The 20,726-nt window shown below is 43.3% G+C and overlaps 1 long non-coding RNA gene across 1 annotated transcript; it reads right to left on the bottom strand.

Moving 5' to 3' along the window:
• Window positions 1-275: 275 nt before the first annotated feature.
• On the bottom strand, window positions 276-18,851 carry LOC141579540 (uncharacterized). The gene is made up of 3 exons (XR_012511098.1): window positions 18,748-18,851; window positions 15,197-15,292; window positions 276-4,867 (listed from the first exon to the last, which is right to left on the bottom strand). It is a non-coding gene; the product is annotated as an uncharacterized LOC141579540 (long non-coding RNA).
• Window positions 18,852-20,726: the final 1,875 nt, after the last annotated feature.

The following is a 20,726-nucleotide window of genomic DNA, read 5'->3' as shown; positions in this document are numbered from 1 at the left end:
CTTTTATGGCTGAGTAGTATTCCATTGTATATATGTATCACCTCGTCTTTATCCAGTCATGTGCTGATGGACATTTGTGTTGTTTCCATGTTCCTTGTTCTATGTCCCTTCTGGCAACAATTATGGATTTTAAATATTTTCCACCTTAAAATCTTTCCTGAAGGAGATGTGGTAACAGGAATCAAAAACAGTTACAGCACAGGGTTGTGTGTGATGGGCCCTGGGGGCTTGGTAGAAAGGTTTGCAGAAAGGATTTCAGATTCTGATCAAATGAGTCCTCCTCTTGTAGCCCTGCTGACCGCCTCTCTCACGGCCTGCCCTACAAGTCTGACCAGTCCCTTCTGTGAATCCTACTGTATTGTGCACAAATTTTGTCCAATTGGTGTCATCCAGTAGGGACCTTAAGTGAGGCACCCAAGCTCCTGTGTTGATTTCTTCCATCAGCCCTTAAATTCCTTGGGAGCCAGGACTGTCTCATTGCCCCAAGGATCCCTAATTCCTAGTGAGATGCCTGATAAAGCTGATACTTAACAAGCACATGGGTCAAATGGAAAAACCTGATCAAAAAAAGGCCCTCATTTTTCAGACATGCCTACTTGAACACATAGTGTAAAATGACATGTCTTCTTGGATTTGCTATCAAATACTTCAACAAAGGACAAATAAAAGAACAAAGGTCTGAATAAAGGAAATATGGAAAAGTTTGTGAAATCCTTAATCTGGGTGATGGGCTGATTGTACTATACTTACTGATGTATACATAAGTTAGTTTATAATTTTACTGTCATTAGCTGAATGGCAAGTATTAATACGTATAAATTGAAATCCTTAGAACTGAATAAACTTACCCCACACAAAATCCTTAATATCCTAGTAGTTTGTCTTTCAGAAATCTTTTCCCACAAAGACAGAAAAAAAGGGAAAGGCAGATCCGTGGAGTATTTCCACGTTGTCAAAAGACCAAAGGCCGATACAAAAGAAGAGATTGTAAAAAAGATAAAGAGGCTGAAATTAATGTCCGGAAAACATAGCTAACAATCCTAAATGGCCCAACATAACTAACCTCAGCACTGCTGCATCAAGAATGGGGCAAATAGCACCTAGTGGATTTTTTTTTAATAAATAAATAATGATCCAGTTCCTACCACAGGCAATTATGATAAGACTGAGTATAAGTTCTAACACCAACTAGTGTACAAATCATAATTTCTACTTGATTCAAACTGCTTCTTCTATAAAATTTGAATCTTTTTATTCTTAAGACAGATTTGTGGCCTATGACCTAGTGATAAAATTTTCAACTGGCTTGTATTAAAAAAGTTCACCATAGTGAGAGTTTATTACATCAAGTACTCCTTTTTGGGAAACCCATGTGCCTTGTTACCCTCTTTCATAAGATTTCCTGTGGAAAATTCAATCCTTCATTCAGGAAAAGGCTGAGCAATATATCTCATGGAAAACCTTCATAAACTGCAACACAAGAAAATGAAAATGAAAGTGAGCAGCCCGTGAAGCCGGCAGACACACAGCAGACGGCTGTGTTCCCGCCTCGAATTTCTGTAACCAGCAGGGAAAATGTGCATTTCAAGAAATAGACATAAACAATTTTCAGGACCTGAGCACACAATTTCCCTTTCAGGGTTTAGTGGGCTTCCATTTAATTCTATGAGAAATGTTTAAAACAACAGAACAACACCTGAGATAGGGTTTAAAGTAACTTTTATGTCTTAGTGAAAATAAAGCCAATGGATAGTTATCATTTTTACTTTATTTAATCTCACTCTCTTACTTTACCTCCCCAACCTCCTCCACAAAATGATGGTGAACATCCCCTCCTGGGTCAGAAAGCTAAGTGAAAACTACCAATCAAATGGAGGTGTGCTTTGTTGTTTATTTTTCAAAACAAACAAGTTTCATTCATATGATTTAATAATTAAGATCAGAAACAAAGTCTACTCAATAAATGGAAGCCAACACATGTCATCATAGCTGCTCATCAGGTTTGGCCCCACGTTACACACTTTTACATGGACATGTGCCATGTGCTGTCATGGGAAACGGTGAGTGGGGACAGGGCCTCTGCTCTCACAGAGCACACAGCCTGGTGGGGGAGGTGGTGTTCAATCATTGCCCTTTTTTTAATGTACTTACAAATTATGGGAAATGCTATTTAAAAAGAACAAAATGAGTCAATGAAAGTGAAAAATACAAGGACAGTATTTAGGCTGAGGGAAGACAGGGAACCTCTTTGAAGAGCTGACACTCCACTGAGACCCAAAGGACAACTCCGGTGCTGCAGGTGAAGGGCAGGGACACATTGATAAAGGGCTGATATCCAGAATATACCAAAATCTCTTTAAACTCAACAAGAAGGATGAACAACCTGATTAAAAAATGAGCAAAATGCCTGAACACACACCTCATCAAAGAAGAAATCTACATGCCAAAGAAGTCTATGGAAAGATGCTCCACAGCATCTGTCATCAAGGGGATGCAGACTGAAACAGCGAGGTACCACTGCACACCTGTCAGAACTGCCAAAAAGCAGAACACTGACAGCACCGAATGCTGGTGAGGATGTGGAGCATCAGGAATTCTCATGCATTGCTGGTGGGAATGTAAAATGGCCCAGATATTTTGGAAGACGGTCTGGCAATTTTTTACAAAACTAAACGTACTCCTAACATATGATCCGGCAACTGTGCTCCTTGGTGTTTACTCGATGAAATGGAAACTTATGTCCACACAGAAATCTGCATACAGATGTTAATAGCAGCTTTATTCATAATCACCAGAACTCAGAAACAACTAAGCTGTTCTTCAGTAGGTGAATGGATAAACTGTGGTCCAGCCAGAAAATGGACTATTATTTGGTGCTAAAATGAAATGAGTTATCAAGGCATGGAAATACATGGAGGAACCTTAAATGCATATTACTAAGTGAAAGAAGCCAATCTGGGAAGGTTCCGCAACTGTCTGATTCCAACTGTATGGTGTTCTGGGAAAGGGAAAACCACAGAGACTAAAAGATCAGTGGCTGTCAGAGGCTAGAGGGGAAGGAGCAATGAATGAGGTGCAGCACGGAGCATTTTAAGATCACTAAGACAGACTACTCTGTATGATGCTGTGACGGTGGATACATGTCATTGCACATCTGTCCAAACCCACAGAGTGCACACCACCAAGTGTAAATCCTAGTGTCAAGTCTGGGCTCTGGGTGATGATGACTTGTCAGTGCAAGTTCACCCATTGTCGCAAATGCACGCTCTGGTGCAGGCGTCAATAGTGAGGAGCTCTGGGGACAAACTGCAGTTCATACACCGAATCCAGCCCCAGCCAAAGCTGTTAATAAAACTCTGTGGGTGTGTGGAATGTCCAGCTGCTCTGGCGTCTGAACAGCAGAGCTGAGCAGCCGCACCAGAGATCAGGAGGTTTGCAGACCCTGAAATACTTACTCCCAAGCCCTTGACAGAAAAACTCTGCTGAGCCCTGTTCTAAACGAATCACAATTCACCCTGATGAGACAGGACAGCAGGGCCCAAACCAGGCATGGTTAATGGGACTGAAGCAATGTTTTAGTTCCAACACCTTTGCTGAAGTCCTGCAGATCCAGCGACAGACTGTAGCCAGGAAGCGTCTGCAGAAGGAGTCGGTAGAAGACCTTCCCGCCAGGCTCCGGGATGCCGGGGGCCGCGCGCTGCACGGGGGCCACCCGCTTGAAGAAGGCGGACTTGCGGTGGAAGCCGATCAACTCATAGAGCTCGGAGAGGATGCTGCACTGCTGAATTCTCTCCTAGGAATGCTGAAGCACAGGGAGAAAAGCAACAAGCATCTGAACGAAACATGTAAGTGAAAAAAGACCCGTAAAAAATTTTCCCTTAAAACAGAGACCCAATGACACAGGAAGGAAGAGGAAGGCTGACTTCGTGCACTGATGGGGCCGGATGCAGAAATGCAGGGAAGCAGCGCTGTGCAGACGCTCCAGACCTCCTCTGGGCCCCACCTTTCCACGTTCCGCCTCTCCTTTTACTAGAAAGGCGCGTATTCCCTGAAACAGAGGAATCTGCTACCTAAACATGGGACACAGAGAAGGGAAAGAGGAAAAGGACGGGAAAGTAAAGGAACAACGGTTCATCTACACCCTAGTGTTTGGGCGGGACTTTCACCAAACACACAACCTCTCAAAGCACAGAGCACACAGTGAGAGGCTGACAGAGTGACTGCGACTTCTGCTCCTTAAACACAAGCTACCTGCCAGCACACGGTGTGCCCGTTACTGAATCATTACAATCATTTCAGAAACTATTACTACCCCGGCTCACAGGCAAGGAAATCTGAATCTCGGGGAGGATTTATTATCATCCTGGACAAATTCCCACGGCCAAGAAGTGTCAGAGCCTCCGGCAGACCCTGGACTAAAATGCTCCTCATCACCACGGGCCCTGAGCCTCAGGCTGAGGCCACGTTAGGTCTGCACGGGCCCAGAGCATGAGTCAGTGGGACAGGGAGTGGTCCCACTTGAAGTGCCAGGCCAAGGCCCTCAGGAACCTATGTAATGAAACCAAATACCCTAACTGATTTCCAACGCACTTCCCTGTCCGGTAGGACTGCTCGGCACATCTGGCTTATCACCTGTGCACAGGCTGTGCAAGGTGCCCAGACAGTGACGTGACGTCCCTATGGAAGTGGCTCGGAGACCGCTTCATCACAGGACAGACTCTCCCGGCTTCCAACGTTAACTCTCCATTCCATTTCCAACTGGAAAGTAAGTTTAGACTTGTTTTCCTCTCCAGAAACAAAGACAGTGGTAACATCAGCGGGAAACTCAAGACTGAGGAAGAGTCTCCTGGCCATTTGGAAGGATAGGCTGGGGAGGGAACAGAGATAGGGATCAGAAAGACCAGTGTTCCAGTCCAAAGTCTGCACATCACTCGCTTTGACAGTTTCCTTATTAATACTGGTGATAAAATCTAATTATGATCGTTGGGAAAACTAAATGAAATAACGTATGCCACTAGCATAGGTGTAAAATCCTAAATGAGTGTTCCAGAAATGGACGTGACCATGGTTAGATACTGTCTGCCAAATCTTGTGTGCTAAGCTCACATCAGCCAGCCAGAGATGTGCCAGAGAATGCCTCAACAGCCAGCAGCCTTCTCCAACTTGGAAACTCACAGTGTCCGAAGAACAGGCAGTGGTGGATGCTTTGGGACACTCTGGAGGTAGCACTCCAGTGATGACTTTAAAAAGCTGGGGAGAATTTAGGGGACCATACAGTTCAAATACAGTAAACTCATTCCATGTCTACAAATATTCATCTGTAGCCATGATGATTCAGAGAGGAAATACATATTCAAACGTACATCATTTTCCCACATAAGTGCATCAAAACAATTTGGAAAGAATGTAACTTTCTTCTCTAGATCACACAGTAGGGATTACGAGGTTTGTACTGAAAGCCCTACGTGTAAATCATCTGCAAAAGTAACTGGGTCCATTATCAGTCATCATCATTTGAAGGGAAGGATGGAAAAGAACAAAGCCAAGCTAATACGCTCCGGTATTTTGTTGGGTTACGATGTCACAGAGGAGACGGACAGGTCATCAAGGAACCACTCTGCCGTGATCACGGAGCCAGGGAGCGGGATGGGCGGCAAGATGTAAGGTGCAGCCATAGCTGTGCCCGCGCTTCTAGGCAGGTACCCAGTCACTTCGACAAGGTGTCAAAAGTGTATGTTAACGTCCTCATCACCTGTCATGCATTAAAGAGAAATGGAAACCTATAAACGGCCAATAACCTCGGTGGGTACACCGTCCAAAGAGCAACGTCACAGTTTGACAACTGGTCATCGCTTTTCCCTGGGCTTCATTATTCGAGAACCTTAAAAACCACTCCTCTGTCCTCAAGAAGTGCTGCCTACTTGTCCTATCTTTGGCTCAGGGATACAGCACGTTCACGTGGACTTTAATGTCTGCACAGATTTGACTGTCTTTCTCCAGGTTCACTTGTCCATTCTGAAGAGGCCTGAGTTAAGTCCAAATTCCATAAGATCAATTCCCTCCAGTGACAACTCAACGAGCCTGCAATTACAAACCAACTGAACAGGACTGTCCTCAGCTAAAAATGTCACCCACCCTTCACTGCTTCCTTAATCTCCTGTCCTGGCTAATTGCAACAGACTAACACCACCCTCCACCAAGTTCCCCAACTATGTCAAATAGAATGTAAGGTCCATAAAAGAGGAGACAACTCCATAGTCACCTCTGAATTCCTAGCATATATTAATGTCAATAAATAGAACTATGATTATGGCTTTCCTTTAAAACCTTTCTGGTTATTTAAATGAGACCATGGAAGGGAGGTGTTTGGGTCCAGTATCTTGATCCAGAAAACTCTGGAGACCTTTTTCGGAATGGCTGCCCACTGATTCATTCAAAACACAACTTCTCTTTCCGGCAGGAGCTGTGATTTTCTGCCAGAAGTTTGTTGTCACTCTCATGCCAGAACAGATTTAAACTAAATACTTACATTGGATATGTTATTTTTCCCCGCTTCCAAAAAAATTGACTTTCCTTACTTCCTTGCCTTGAGGAATGCTTTTTTACTTTTCTTTCTAATTCACAATTTATAAAGCAGTATTCTCAGGATGTGCTTGGCCTTACATAAGAACAGCCATCCAACTCCCAGTGTGAGAGGCCTGGGGCTCACCTCCTACCCTCCTGTCAAGGCAACTGAAACACAATCAGGAGCCAACTGGCCCCCAGGGCTTCTAAGGGTCACGTATCTCCCAGAATCCCTGCTTTCTGGTTTGACTTGGCTTCTGAGGATTTCCCCTCACTTTCTTGACAATTAGCTGTGCAGCTTGAAAGATGAGGAAGGAAGGTCTTATTTCTTAATCAGCATTTTAAGGAACTTATGTAATGAAGGTTTTCAAGAGTTTCTAGAACCCTCCATTGCCGAGACAGAAAACACACTAGATATATTCTAAATCTAGCTATCATGTGCATTTTTTATTTGCTTTTGTTTTCTAAACTGCTAACAGACATTTTTTAATTAAAAAATAAAATAAGGCCCCAAATAGGATAGAACATTGAAGAGGAAACAAAATTAAAGGGCAAAGACAGAAAAATGATAAGTACTCTACAAAGTTAATAGAAAGAATACACTATAGATCAGATCAGCAGTTCTCAGTAACAGCTAATTGAAACCTGACCATGAGGTAAAATGTCTCTCCTGTCAGGCGACGGCCAACAGAAAACAGAATTAAATCAACAAACTAAAATTCTAAGTCTGGCGAGGTAGAGAATTCTACCAGCTAAATGTGTTTTCTTCTGGTAAAGAGGGAGACTCACAAGATCTTTCCTGTGGAGCCTGAGCCCAGGTGAGGATGGTGAAGTGAGCTCTGTAAGTACCCAATTAGCAAAGTGACTGATGAATGAAGAGACGTGAGCTTTGATGACAGAGATGATGCTACTATTCACTTGTCCTGTAAGTATGTCTTCACGTTCAATGATCAATACCTTGGCGTCCTCAGGGATTGAGATTATAGGAAAATGCACAGCCCGGGCCTAGAACTCCTCTGTGATTGTGGCACTGCACTTAGATGTTTCAAGGGCACCTCCAACTCCACCTGCAAATAGCTGACTTCACGGTGCTCCTCCCATAGCCGTCCTGCCCAGGGCCCCTTGTCGGGGGGCAAGGTCTGTCTGCCTCTCCCAGCTCAGTCCCATCACTCACAGATGTGACTGGACCCCTCCTTCAGGGCCCAATTTCCTCAGTCAACGAGTCACACCACCCACACCTCAACTACCAGGTTCTCACTGGCACTCCCTCAGCACTGACTCTGTGCTGGGGGCCATGCTGCACATTGTGCACACGTTATCTCACTGGATCTCCACAGAAATCCTGGGAAGTCGGTATATCACTGCTTCAATTAATAAGATAAATTGTTTCACTTCCTTGAGTGCATCATCCAAAGTGACACGGCTACTGAGCCACAAACCTGGGACTGAAAACCACTTGAAAATTGAACACTGCTACACCTCCCAGCCACCCTACTCTGACTCATCACATCACCTCCTGCTGAGACTTCTAAATGTTTCTAAGCATTCTACAAGACAAAAGTGATCTATGAGAGCACCCCTCTCCCCTACTTAAAATCTGACAATGACGTTCAACTTCCCTTAAGAGAAAGCCCCACCGGCCTGAGTACAGCCCAACGGCCCGGCATCTGCGTTCCCTGCGCGGCCGCGCCACCTCACCCACCACGCAGCGCTACACGTGCCGTGTCCAGGACAGGGATGCTGACTCCGTACAACCCGGGGCTCTTCTCACTCAAACAATGATCACCCTCTTCAGTGCTGACTCTCAGAAAAATGTTTTCTCTGGATGAATCAGTATCTTTTTCCTTACAACTTCCCATCATTGATAATGAGCTCCCCCCAAAAGAGAGAAAACCTAATACTCAGACTCCTTATCTGTAAAGTGTGAATAACAAGGAAATATGAGAGGTTTTAAGCGAAATAATATTCATGTGAAGCTAAGGGACAATTCCCAACATACAGTAAGCACTCAATATGTGCTTACTTAATATTAATAAAATAGATTCCATTCCAGCAACCTTAAATCAATGCTTTATGGCTTTGTCCAAAAGACTACCGACAAACTATTGGACGAACCCCTTTGAGCAGATCAACCCAAGCGTACTGGGATAGGTAAGACTTGACTCCAGTTATAGCTGCAGCCAACCAGCACTACGGGGCGGGGGCAGTTTGCTCAAACTCTTACATGTAGTTTGAGCATTTAGTTGTAGTTATTGAATAAAGACAGGTATTATATAGTCAAAGCTCCTGAAACATAAATCTTCAAAGATTGATGCAAATTAGTTTCAAGTACAACACTCTCACTAGAAATTATTTGAAAATTATAGTCTTAGCTACTCCACACATCTAAAGGGCATTTTCTTAATGTATCTGACTATAAACACTGAAAGGATTGTTTAAAAGAAATTAAGATGAAGCCATAATGAATAAGCTTTCAGTATAATCTGCACAATGCCCCAACCAAGGGTCTCACTTCTCACTTCCACATAGGTGTTCAGGTAGCTTAACCTGGGTCTTGGTTTCTTATGACACGGGGGTGGGAAGAATTGTGGATAGATTTATGTAGCAAATATAAATCTAGGGTATTTGCTGTGTAGGAATCCTAGAAATAAATAAATTGATATATAGTCCCACCCTTAGGAAGCTCAGCCTTTCCAATTACAACAGCATTAAAAATAAAATGAGAGATACATTTAACAAAATTTTACAAGATTTGCACATTGAACATTTTGAAGTATCACCAAAAAAAAATTAAAAGATCTACATATATGGAAGGTATCCCATGTTCATGGAATGGTAGACAATATTGTTAAAAATGTTAAGACTCCCGAAAGTGATCTACAAATTTAATGGAATCCCTATCAAAATTCCAGCTGACTTCTTTGCAAAAATTGAAGGACTGATGCCAAAATTCATATGGAAGTGCAAGGGACCCAGGTCAGCCAAAACAATCTTGAAAAAGAAGAGCAAAGTTGGAGGACTCACTCAAAGGTTACTACAAATCTATAGTACTCAAGGCATTATGGTACTGGCATAAGTTTGGATGCATAAATCTATGAGACACAATAAAAAATCCAGGGGGGAAACTTACATTTACAGTCATTTTTCCAGAAATGTGCCAACAAAACTCCATTGAAAGAATAGTCTATTCAACAAATGGTGCAGAGACACCTGGGTATCTGAAGGCAAAACAATGAATCTGGAATCTGGACCACTGTATTTTATATAACAAGTAAAATATTAATTCAAAATGGATCATAGACGGAAACGTAAAAACTAAATGTATAAACTTTCTAAAAGAAGACATAGTTTAAATATTTGTGGTTCAAGGATATGCTATGGCTTCCTAGATACAATACCAAGAGCACAAGTGAAAAACAAGAAAGATAAAATGGACTTCATCAAAATTAAAACCATTTGTTACAAAGGACATCATCAAGAAAGTGAAATGAAGGGGAAGGGGGTAGCTCAAGTGATAGAGTGCGTGCTTAGCAAGAAAAATAAAATGAATAAATCTAATTACCTCCCCTAGAAAGAAATTGTTTTAATGTTTAAAAAAACTAAAGTGAAACGACAATCTGCAGAATAGGAGAAAAATTTTGCAAAGCATATATCTAATAAGAGACTAGTATCCAGGATATAAAACAAATGCTTACAACTGACCAATACAAAGAAAATCGAACCAATTTTTAAATATGCCAAGTATTTAAATAGATACACAATTGGCCAATAAGCATATGAAAAGATGCTCAGCATCACTAGCGAAATCAACATCAAAATGATATCTGATTTTACACTCACTAGTATGGTTATAATCAAAACATGGACAATAACAAGTGTCGGTCAGGAGGCAGAGAAATGGGAACCCTCAATACGCAGCCATTGGAAAGGGGCAATGGTGCAGCTTCTTTGGAAAAGCCTGGTGTATCCTCAAAAGGTTAGAATTATATGGCACAGCAATTCCACTCCTACATATAGAGTCATCCCTCAGTATCCTCGGGGGGTTCGTTTCAGGAACCTCCCACCCTGGATACCATAATCCAAGGATGTTCGAGTCCCTTTACAACCAGCCATCTGGATCCATGAAGTGGAAACTACAGATATGGCGGGCCAACTGTACAGCCAACAGAATGAAAATATATTCTCACAAAAACTTGCACATCAATATTCATGGCAGTATCATTCAGAGTAGCCAAAGGTTACAAACAATATCCATCCATCAATGAACGGATAAACAAAATTACCAAGAATAGTCCCACAAACTTTTGGTCATTAAATCTTTGACAAAGGAGGTGAGAACATACAATGGAGTAGACAGCCTCTTCAGAAAATGGTGTAGGGAAAAGTGGACAGCTGAATGTAAATCAATGAAGTTAGGCCACTCCCTCACAGCATACACAAAAATAAATTAAAATGGCTTAAAGACTTAAACATGTAGACAAGACACTATAAACCTCTTAGAAGAAAACATAGGCAAAACATCTGACATACATCTCAACAATGTTTTCCTAGAGCAGTCTACTCAAGCAATAGAAATTCAAGCAAAATAATACAAGTAGGATCTAATTAAACTTACAAGCTTTTGCACAGAAAAGGAAACAAAAAGACAATCTATGGAATGAGAGAAAATAGTTGCAATAAATGAAACTGACAAGGGCTTAATTCCCAGAATATGTAAACAGCTTTTACACTTAATAAGAAAGAAAAACAAACAATTCAATTCAAAAATGGGCAGAAGTCCTAAAGAAACTTTTCTCCAATGAAGACATACAAATGGCCAATAGGCACATGAAAAAAATGCTCAATATCATTATCAGAGAAATGCAAATCAAAACTGCAATCAAGACTCACCTCTCACCAGTCCGAATAGCCATCATTCAGAAGTTCACAGACAGTAAATGCTGGAGAGGCTACGGAGAATTGGGAACCCTCCTGCACTGTGGTGGGAATGCAGTTTGGTGGAGCCATTGTGGAAAACTGTATAGAGGTTCCTCAAAAGACAAAAAATTGACTTCCCATATGACCCTGCAATCCCACTCCTGGACATATATCCAGAAGGAACCCTAACTCAGAAAGACACTTTCACCCCAATGTTCACAGCAGCACTATTTACAATAGCAAGACATGGAAACAACCTAAATGTCCACTGAAAGATGACTGGATAAAGAGACTGTAGTATATTTCTCCAATAGACTACTATTCAGCCATAAAATAATAATAAAGTAATGCCATTTGCAGCAACATGAATGGACCTGGAGAATGTCATTCAAAGAAAAGTAAGCCAGAAAGAGAAAGAAAAATACCATATGAGATCGCTCACATGTGGAATCTTAAAAAAAAAAAATCAAAAAACAAAGACACAAAAAGATAAACTTATCTACAGACCAGAAACAGACACAGAGACATAGAAACCAAACTATGGTTACCAGAGTGGAGAGGGTGTGGGAAGGAATATATTGGGAGTTCAAGATTTGCAGATTCTATGTATAGAATAAACCACATGTTTATACTGTATAGCACAGGATAATATATTTAATATCTTATAGTAACTTATGTTTAAAAGAATATGAAAATGAATACAGGTATGTTCCTATTTAACTGAATTGTTGTGCTGTACACAAGAAACTGACACAACATTATAAACTGACTAGACTTCAATGAAAATATTTTTAAATAGACCAAAAACGAAAAAAAAGAAAAAGGATATTATGAAACCAAAAGAATAAAGTACTGACTCAGGCTACAATATGGATGAACCTTGAAACTTCATGCGAAAATAAGCCAGACACAAAAGAACAAATAGTGCCCTTTAAAGTGAACTGTATCTAAGCGTTTACTGTACTACTTCTGTAAATTTTCCGGAGGTTTGAAGTCTATCAATATCAAAATAAAATGTATTATTCATTAAAATCATAAAACGCTTCCTCACAGGAGGGCTTTAATTATTAAATGCAGAAATGCATGTAAAGTTCCTGGAAAAACACTTTGCACGTCCACACACAGACACTGCTGTCACTGCCGCTCAGAGGGTGGTGCCAGCGCTGATGAGGGCTGCCTCCACTCTCTGCCTTGCAGACAGGAGTGAGGGCCTGGGCTCTGACAGGCAGGTTGAGCGTGACCCTGGGTCAGACACAGCCATGCCCCAGACTCTGCGTTACCCAACTTTCTTATACAAACTGCAACATGCAATGTAAACACACTACAGGGATGTATCTTACAACACAGGGAATACAGCCAATGTTTACAGTAACTATAAATGGAGCATCTATTGTACACCTGAAACATATCATATTTTAAATCAGCTATATCTTTGTAAAAAATTAAAAAATAATTTAAAAATGTTATCACTTTAATATTCAATTCGGTTTTTAAGTAACTACTAAACAGCTTAGAATGTATAAAAGCATTTAAGTGTGCTGTTTGTTTACATATTTATTTACTTTCAGCCTCCTGCTAAAAGAGAAATTAAACAATTTTTTTAAACACACCTTAACAACCATAACAACAAAAAGGCAAAACTGAGAGTGAAGAGAAATTGGAGATTCAATACTTAAATGAAACCAGGGGGAGGTAAAGTCATAAAAATGGATTCCCTGGAGTCAGGGCAAGTGTTAAAGGCCGACTAGAAATTCAGCTGTCAGATTCTTGGCAGCTAAAGCAAAAAGAAAAGATCATGGGGGGGTGGTAGAGCGTGTGCTTAGCGTGCACGGGGTCCCGGTTTCAAGCCCCAGGGCCTCCACTAACAGATAAATACACCTAATTACCTACATCCCCAAAAGAGTCCCAAAGAAAAGAAAAAGAGAAATTTCTTTCCAAAAAAACCTGATATTAAATTTGGATTAAATACTTAAAAAAAAAAAAAAGAAATATAGAAAAGATGAGTGACACTGTGAAGGAAAAGCCCAGCTGGGCTAACGAGCTAAGTCACAAATCTAAGTGTGGTAAGTGTCGGTTTACTGATCTAAGTATTGCTGGGCTAACTCGTAAATCTGAAGTTTAGTGTCAGTTTACTGGGCTAATAAGCTAACTCGTAAATCCAAGGTCAACAATTGTCAGTAACGTGATCTGTTCCAAATTCATAAGCTTCAGTGTACTGATTCCTTGCTTTTTGTTGTTTGAGCCTTATTGGCTAATAGCCCCTTACTTGTAATTAACCCTATAGAACCTCATGTGCAGGTCTTGGAGGTGCTCAGAGCTTTGGAACAGGAGCCCCTCTGAGCCCGCCAGCATAATAAATCTCAGTGCTTGTTTCTTGGTTGGCCAGTTCTTTCCGTAACAACACAAGCGATAATGCCCTTGAGATAAATCTGTGATGGCTGCTGGCAGGTCCCCATGTCTCACGTGGCAAAATCTGAAACATCCTTCTCACCACTCAGAGTCATCATAAGCCCACTCCACACTTCCCGCTGTTAAATGCAGGAGCACAGGCAGGGCCCTGCCTTTGCTCTCTCTGTGTCATCACAGTGAGACAGGATGGAAGGGGCAGAGCACAGCCATTCAAGGAAGGCCACAGCAATTAACATCAAAATGGTGAAGGATTCAACCCCCAGTAGGCCTTGAGGCTCAGGATGAAGAGATTTAACTTCTAGCAGAGCTTGAGCTTCATTATACACCCATTGTAATAGTAACACGGTGAATATCATGCCCCAAGGTACCATGGCAGTCCCAAGGCTAGCCACAAAATGTCAAAGGGTGGGAAATGGCCAACTCCCTGGGAATCCCAGCCCCTTGCCCTTAGGCTGGTTCTTCTACATATTAGCAAATGAAACCACCAAGCCCAAGAAAACGAGCAACACAGCGCCACCTCGCGGTCACCCCTCTCTCTCCCTCTTCGGAGAAAGCCCACACTCTGTGGAGTGTGTACCTACTTTTAATCTGAGCACCCAAACCCCACACCTCGTGGCCTTTCTGTTGCCTTTCAATGTGTCTCTGTGAATAAATCTATCTTTTCTCAACACTGGCTTGCTCTTGAATACTTTACTGCATGAAGCCAAGGAACAAAATCTGGTGGGACACATCCCAGGTGCTCAACCAAAGCCTGGGACACAGCCCTTCTCATGCCTCACGTTTTTTTCCTTGTATCAACAGGACTGGTTTGTGAAGGGTGCTCTGAGGCCCCAGCTAAGGGACAGAAGTCGCCCCCAGGTCTCGAATTGGCAGGCAGCCTCTTCACCAGCAGGGGCCTTGGGGTCTGCCTGGTTCTCTGTGTTTCTCTGTTGTGCTGACTCCCCAGCCACAGAGCGTTCTCCCTAGGCCTGTCCCCACAAAACCCTTCTCTCCAAAATACAAGCACATCATGTCACAATCCTCTTGTTCAACCAGGAAATGCTTAACCCACTTTTTCCCTCCACAGTAAAGTACCTAACTGTCCTCCCTCCCATCACAACACTTCTTTGTTTGTGAGAACTCTGCACTCCCCACACACCATCCTGAACGCAGGTGCCTTGCTGGCTGGGAACGAGATGTTTCAGTCTCACACAGCCTGCATCCTTTCACTTTCCCCTTGTTACCATAAAAAAGCCTTTCCTGAGTCACCCACAAATCTGATTCTGAACTTCATAATGTGCTGAGGTTGCAGTCACTGTGTGCATACCTCCCAGGTTTTGACTAAGTTTCCTTCACGAGATCTTCATTAAGGAGCTGCATCAAGAAGTCGAAAGAGGATATTCTTACATCTGAGCGGAGGAGCCTGCAAGAAATTTAAATGGCTTTCAAGAGACAGTTAACCAGGGACAGAGAGGTCGCAGGTCCTAGTCAACAGTGTCATGAGGCAAAATGTTCTTCAAAGACTCAGAGTGGCTTCTGAACGTAGAGTCGGCATGGAGGAAGTGACACACAGTGAGTGGGGTGAGTGACACAGGGTACGCTCCCCCAGCTGGGGAAGAATTGGATTTTGTTCTAGTTTTCCAAACAATTTCTTAATACCTTTTTCTCCTATTGTCACATACCATTTCCTATGAATTAAGAATATCAATGTCAGTCATTTGGGCCGCTTGGGGGAGGCAACATGATGCCATTCACAGGGCTGGGACATGACAGCCACACCAGTCTAGGTTGAAAGACCAGTGGGGGTATTTCCATGGTGATCACGGGCATGCAGCAAACTCCCCAGCTTCAATGACCTCATCTCAAAAGTGGGGCAATAAAACTACCAAGAAAAGTGCGTGATGATTATGGAAGACATCTGTTTACTAGGTAAGTGCCCGTGACAGCTGCAGCTTAATGGGGAATGTGTATGATTAACAAGGCCCTGTCTACCTGGCCACACGCTCCCTGCCTTCCTGCCTTGGTGGAGCAGCAGAGTTTGTTTAGCTGAGATGAACGCCCCCAGAGCAGCCCCAACGGGAAAGCTCGCAGCTCTGCTTTGTGAGGCGTGTTCCTTTCCTTCTCAGTGCTGATCACAGTTTGCTGTCATCTGTTTTTATGTTTATCCCTTTGGTAACTTCCTCTCCTCCGGAGTTTTTGCTCAAGCAGCGCAGGGCCAGGTGTGTCTTGCGGCCTGCCCGACATTCTGGGCTGGGAAACAGCCGACCACACATCTGGCTCTGGTGCTGAACGGAGAGGGCAGAAGGCCCTGGGGCCCATGCTGAACCGAGGCCCATGCACCCAAAATTATGGTCTGACTTTGGGCAAATTACACAGTCTTCTTTACCCTGAGATTCCTCATCTGTCCATGAAAATAACTGCCCATGGCACACAGAGTTACCAAGATTAAAGGAAATCACCAAATTCACAACATATTCAAGGGGTACCAGTGCATCCTCAACAGACAAATGCTGCCTTTACGGCTCTGACACACGCCAAGCGGGGTGGCCACACACAGTGAACACTGCTAAGTGCTTCATGTGTGCTACAATACTCTTTAGAACTTACAACAATCCCAGGAAGAAACGAATATTATCATGCCCATTTCACAGATTCACCAACAGGTTAAGAGAGGTTACATTCTAGTCCAAGGCCGTATGGTGAGGAAATGGTGATTTAAACCAGAATCTGGGCCCAGGATTAGGCTCCATCTCTCTCCCATCCACCTGACCACTTGCCTATGAATTCCACCTGTCCAATACACAATTTTGCAGCCGGCCAGCACTTAAATGCAATGTGTGCCACCATTTGTCAATGTTGGTTAATTACCATAAACTGTTCTCAGAAACCACAACAGAAAAGAAACGTGGACTTAAGGAATTCTGCATTGCGTTCTCCTGTATTGTGCAGTCACCCTTCACTACACCACCAAATCCAAATGTATGCTTCCTCCATGTTTATGTTTGCACACGGCTTATTAAAGTAGAAGGTACCTGCAGTAATTCCATCTCGGTTGCTTTCCAAGGTTGCAAATTATCCATAATCAGTCCGTGAATGAAAATACTACAATGTGAATGAAAATACTGCAACCATGTCAGTAAACAACGAATGCTGAAACCAAGTCATCAGCTGCTGCTGCCACCCCCCAGCGAGTGCATGCCTGCAGCCCAGCCTCACAGCCACTCACAGTGGTGCCCTCTGAGTGGATTCAGAGTAAGAAAGGACAGGATACTGGCCCTAAATACCTAGGTACCTGCCAAAGGGATGAATTCAATGACACAAATGTTTGCTTCCTCCCATACATAGAAAAGCACTAAATACTTGATCTTGAGATATCTGGTTTTCTTTAGATAACAAGCAATATTTTATTGTTCCAACTACCTGGTCTTTCTTGTAAAACTTCTATATATCCTAGCTCTTCCCCTACCTCTTGGGAGCAGTCCCTCAGAGTGATCTGAGAGGTTGCCATCCCGGCTCGAGTCCTCCAGCCAAATAAAACATAACTCTTAACATTTAGGCTGAACGTTTATTTCAATGAAGTCCCAGAATAGACACAACTCATCAATTCTGTAATGGAACACACTGGATCAGGAAACAAAAGCGTGTTTTAGTCTGGAAAAACTACGGTTTCCTCTTTCTTCCTGTCATTATACAATCCCACCAGAACTCATTAATTTGCTGTCTGCTCATCTGGCAACCAAACTCAGAGAAGAGTCAACTCAGCAGAGTGCTCTACTCGGGAGAACACCCCGCAGCAGCACTGCAGGCTGCCTGTCCTCCCGCACGCTCTGCTGACCCATGGTGTCCTCCGTGACGACCAGGACAACAGAGCTGTTCCCAACAGCTGCGAAGTCCCACACGTTAAATAAATCATTTTATTTTATACGATATGTTACGTATATACCCATCTATGAAAACAGCTTTGCTAGAAGCCCAAATCTTCAGCATCAATCTGCAAAGGCAAATCCGGTCCGCAAGGGAAACACAAGACTTAAGAGGAAGCTAAGGCATCCAAAGTACTCTCAACAACCTAAGGCCTCCAAAGTCCCCGGCAGGACCTTCAACCAAACTGCCTGCAGGCCTGCAGCTGCAGGCGGCAACATGTCTGCTTTTAAAGCAACCCCTTCCTGCCCTCGGGCACTAAAACGTCCCTCTAGGCCCTCCCATCTCAGGGTAAGAGCAGCTGCTGCAGAACCTCACAGGGCAGCACTGACAGGACTGGACAAAGAGGATCAGAGCTAAACAAAGCCTTCTGATGACACGAGCTTGTCAATCAGTCACTTTACAGATGAAGATATATATACAGAGAGGTGGGGTGATCTTGCTCAAAGTCACACAGCTAATAAGTGGCAAAGTCTATAACTCTGCTCCTCCCTCCGGCATGACGCCCCAGCTGGGACGCCCACAGGGTTCTCTCCTGCCTGCCGGACCAGTCCTTTACTGTCACTCATAAAACACCACAGGGTGTGACCCTAGCCTACAATTTCAGCATCTTTTCCCTGCAGTCTCGCAGGAACAAGGCGGTTCGGGCCGTTGTATGACTTCTGGCTCCCAGAAGCCTCCGTGCTCAGGCTGGTCTTGCCTGTGCATCCAGCACCCTTCTCAGAGGCTCTTCCTCCCCTGCAGGAACACGTTCCCACTCTCTGCATGACACCCCCTCAGGAAAGCCCTCTTCTCGCCCTCATCTCCGCAGGTGTCCCAGGCCACATCCCGAGCTGCCCCAATAGGACTGCGGGTGCCCAGGTTTGCTAGTCAGACCAGCAGCCTCAGAGCCATGGTTTATGCCCGGGTCACCCTGCAAAACTACTGACCGCCATACAGACCTAGCCAACAGGTCACCTGAAAGTCGCAGCAAGTGCCCCACCCAATCCCGAAGTCTCTTCATTTGCCAGCACCGCTGATGACTGGTCTCCAAACTTTGGTCAGTTTTGCACAAAACAGCAGCATCCACTGTGAAGCAGGGGGTTTTCTCTTCTGCTCCCCATCCTTACTGGAAACGTCTAGGGAAATGAAAAGGCCTTTTCTCAACCCTTTTCTGATGACACCCACCCACCCACAATACTCACATGCTCAAGAGCTTTGGCTCAACCTGATTTTGTTTCCCTTACGCTAAGGGGCTCAAAACACTGAGGGATTCTTTCTCTTTTGAGGGTATTTTTACTCAGTTTATCGGCTTTAATCTGTTTTTGTCTCTCTCTTCAATATCCCTAGAAGTTGCGACTTCTTATTCCCTTCAGCAGCCTCCCTCCCAACATCTAGCCTAGGAAATCAGCTGTGATGAGGGGCCCGGGGGCAGTCACAGAAGATGCAACTAAGGCAGAGAGAGGTGACATAATTTGCCCGAGAAGATCAGCTTCAAGCCCCAACACTGTGTGTCACTTCCCTCTGTTTAACTCTTATGCTAAGCAAGCGAACTTTTTGTAGATTATGGTTATAAACAGATGAGGTATGAAAATACATACAAGGACACACATCAACTCTAAGATGTTCATTAACTCCACTATTTTGTTTCTATTTATTTTATTTCTATTAAAAAAAAATTAAGAACCTCTGCAGTCAATATAGCAAAATTTTACTGGGCTTTAAATACAGAATATATAGGTTTTAAGTGTGTCATTACTCATCCTTATTTGTATGTTCACAAGACAAACTGATTTGAAAGTCTCTCTCCCCTCCCCCTACTCACTACTGGCTCTCACCTGAGCTCCCAAACCACACATCTAACAGCCTTTCACTTTACCCACAGCTGAACTCATCAGTTATCCCCCAGATCTCCCTCTACAGATTTCCCTCTTCAGAGCACAGCAGGACCATCATTTACCTCATTAATCCACCCAGAAACCTGTTCCTTACTCCATCCTACCTTCACAGACATCATTCATCCTTTCCTTTTTACCATCTAAACATGCCTTCAATCTGTTCGCTTTTACCCGCTGACCATCCCACCGCTCAAGTGGAAGCCACCAACACTGCCCACCTGGACTCACGAGTCTCCCAAGTGGCCCCAAAGCCACTCTCCCCTACTTGAGACAAATGGGATTGTGTCACTCCCACGCTTTTAGGACTGTTTTCAAACCCACTGTTCTTAGAAGAATCCCCAAGTTCTTCACCTGATGAATGTCTTTGCCATCAAATTGTCAGCTCAGGGGGGGGAGGACACGCCCTCTCCCCTAGGACCTGCCCTCTGCCAGAGCATCAGCTTGGGAGGACCTGCTGAGCTACACCAGCCTGTATTCTAACCCTGGTCTTGAGTTCTTAGCAAACTGCTTCAACTATCCATACAAATCCAAGGTAGATTAGAAAGATTTTAGATGTTGAGCTAGACTATTGATCTGGGGATTTTGCACTAGCAACCTGCAAGTACATGTTCTAATGATTCTGTCTTCTTAAAACCACACCCAGATTTAAGTAGTAATTGTGGAATGTCTTCGGAGTAAAAGGGACTGTACTTTTACAGACTTTATGTTTTATACCATGAACAACCCGGACAGGGTCACAAATGGAACCGCCTCACAAGTGACAGAAGACAGGTGACAGGCATATAGCAACAGGTCACAAAGATGGTAAGAGCAAAGTTGTTTCTCCAACCCAAAAAATTTTTGAAAGAACTGAAAACTCTGAATTTTGAAAGTAAAATACTATCATATAAAGAAATAAAATAATCCTCTTCATCAGGGTTTCAAGATCTGACTCCAGAATTTTTAGCATGCCATATTGAATCCTAGCACAGAAAAATCAGATGGACTAGTGGTGAGTAAGTTCCAGGAAAACTGCAGTAATTCCTCCACTTGTAAAAGGACATAAACTCACCTGTGGAA

Source organism: Camelus bactrianus, chromosome 13, assembly GCF_048773025.1.
Source record: "Camelus bactrianus isolate YW-2024 breed Bactrian camel chromosome 13, ASM4877302v1, whole genome shotgun sequence".
Taxonomy (NCBI): Eukaryota; Metazoa; Chordata; class Mammalia; order Artiodactyla; family Camelidae; genus Camelus; species Camelus bactrianus.
Note: the sequence above shows the minus strand (reverse complement) of the source record. Positions and strands in the feature narration are given on the sequence as shown.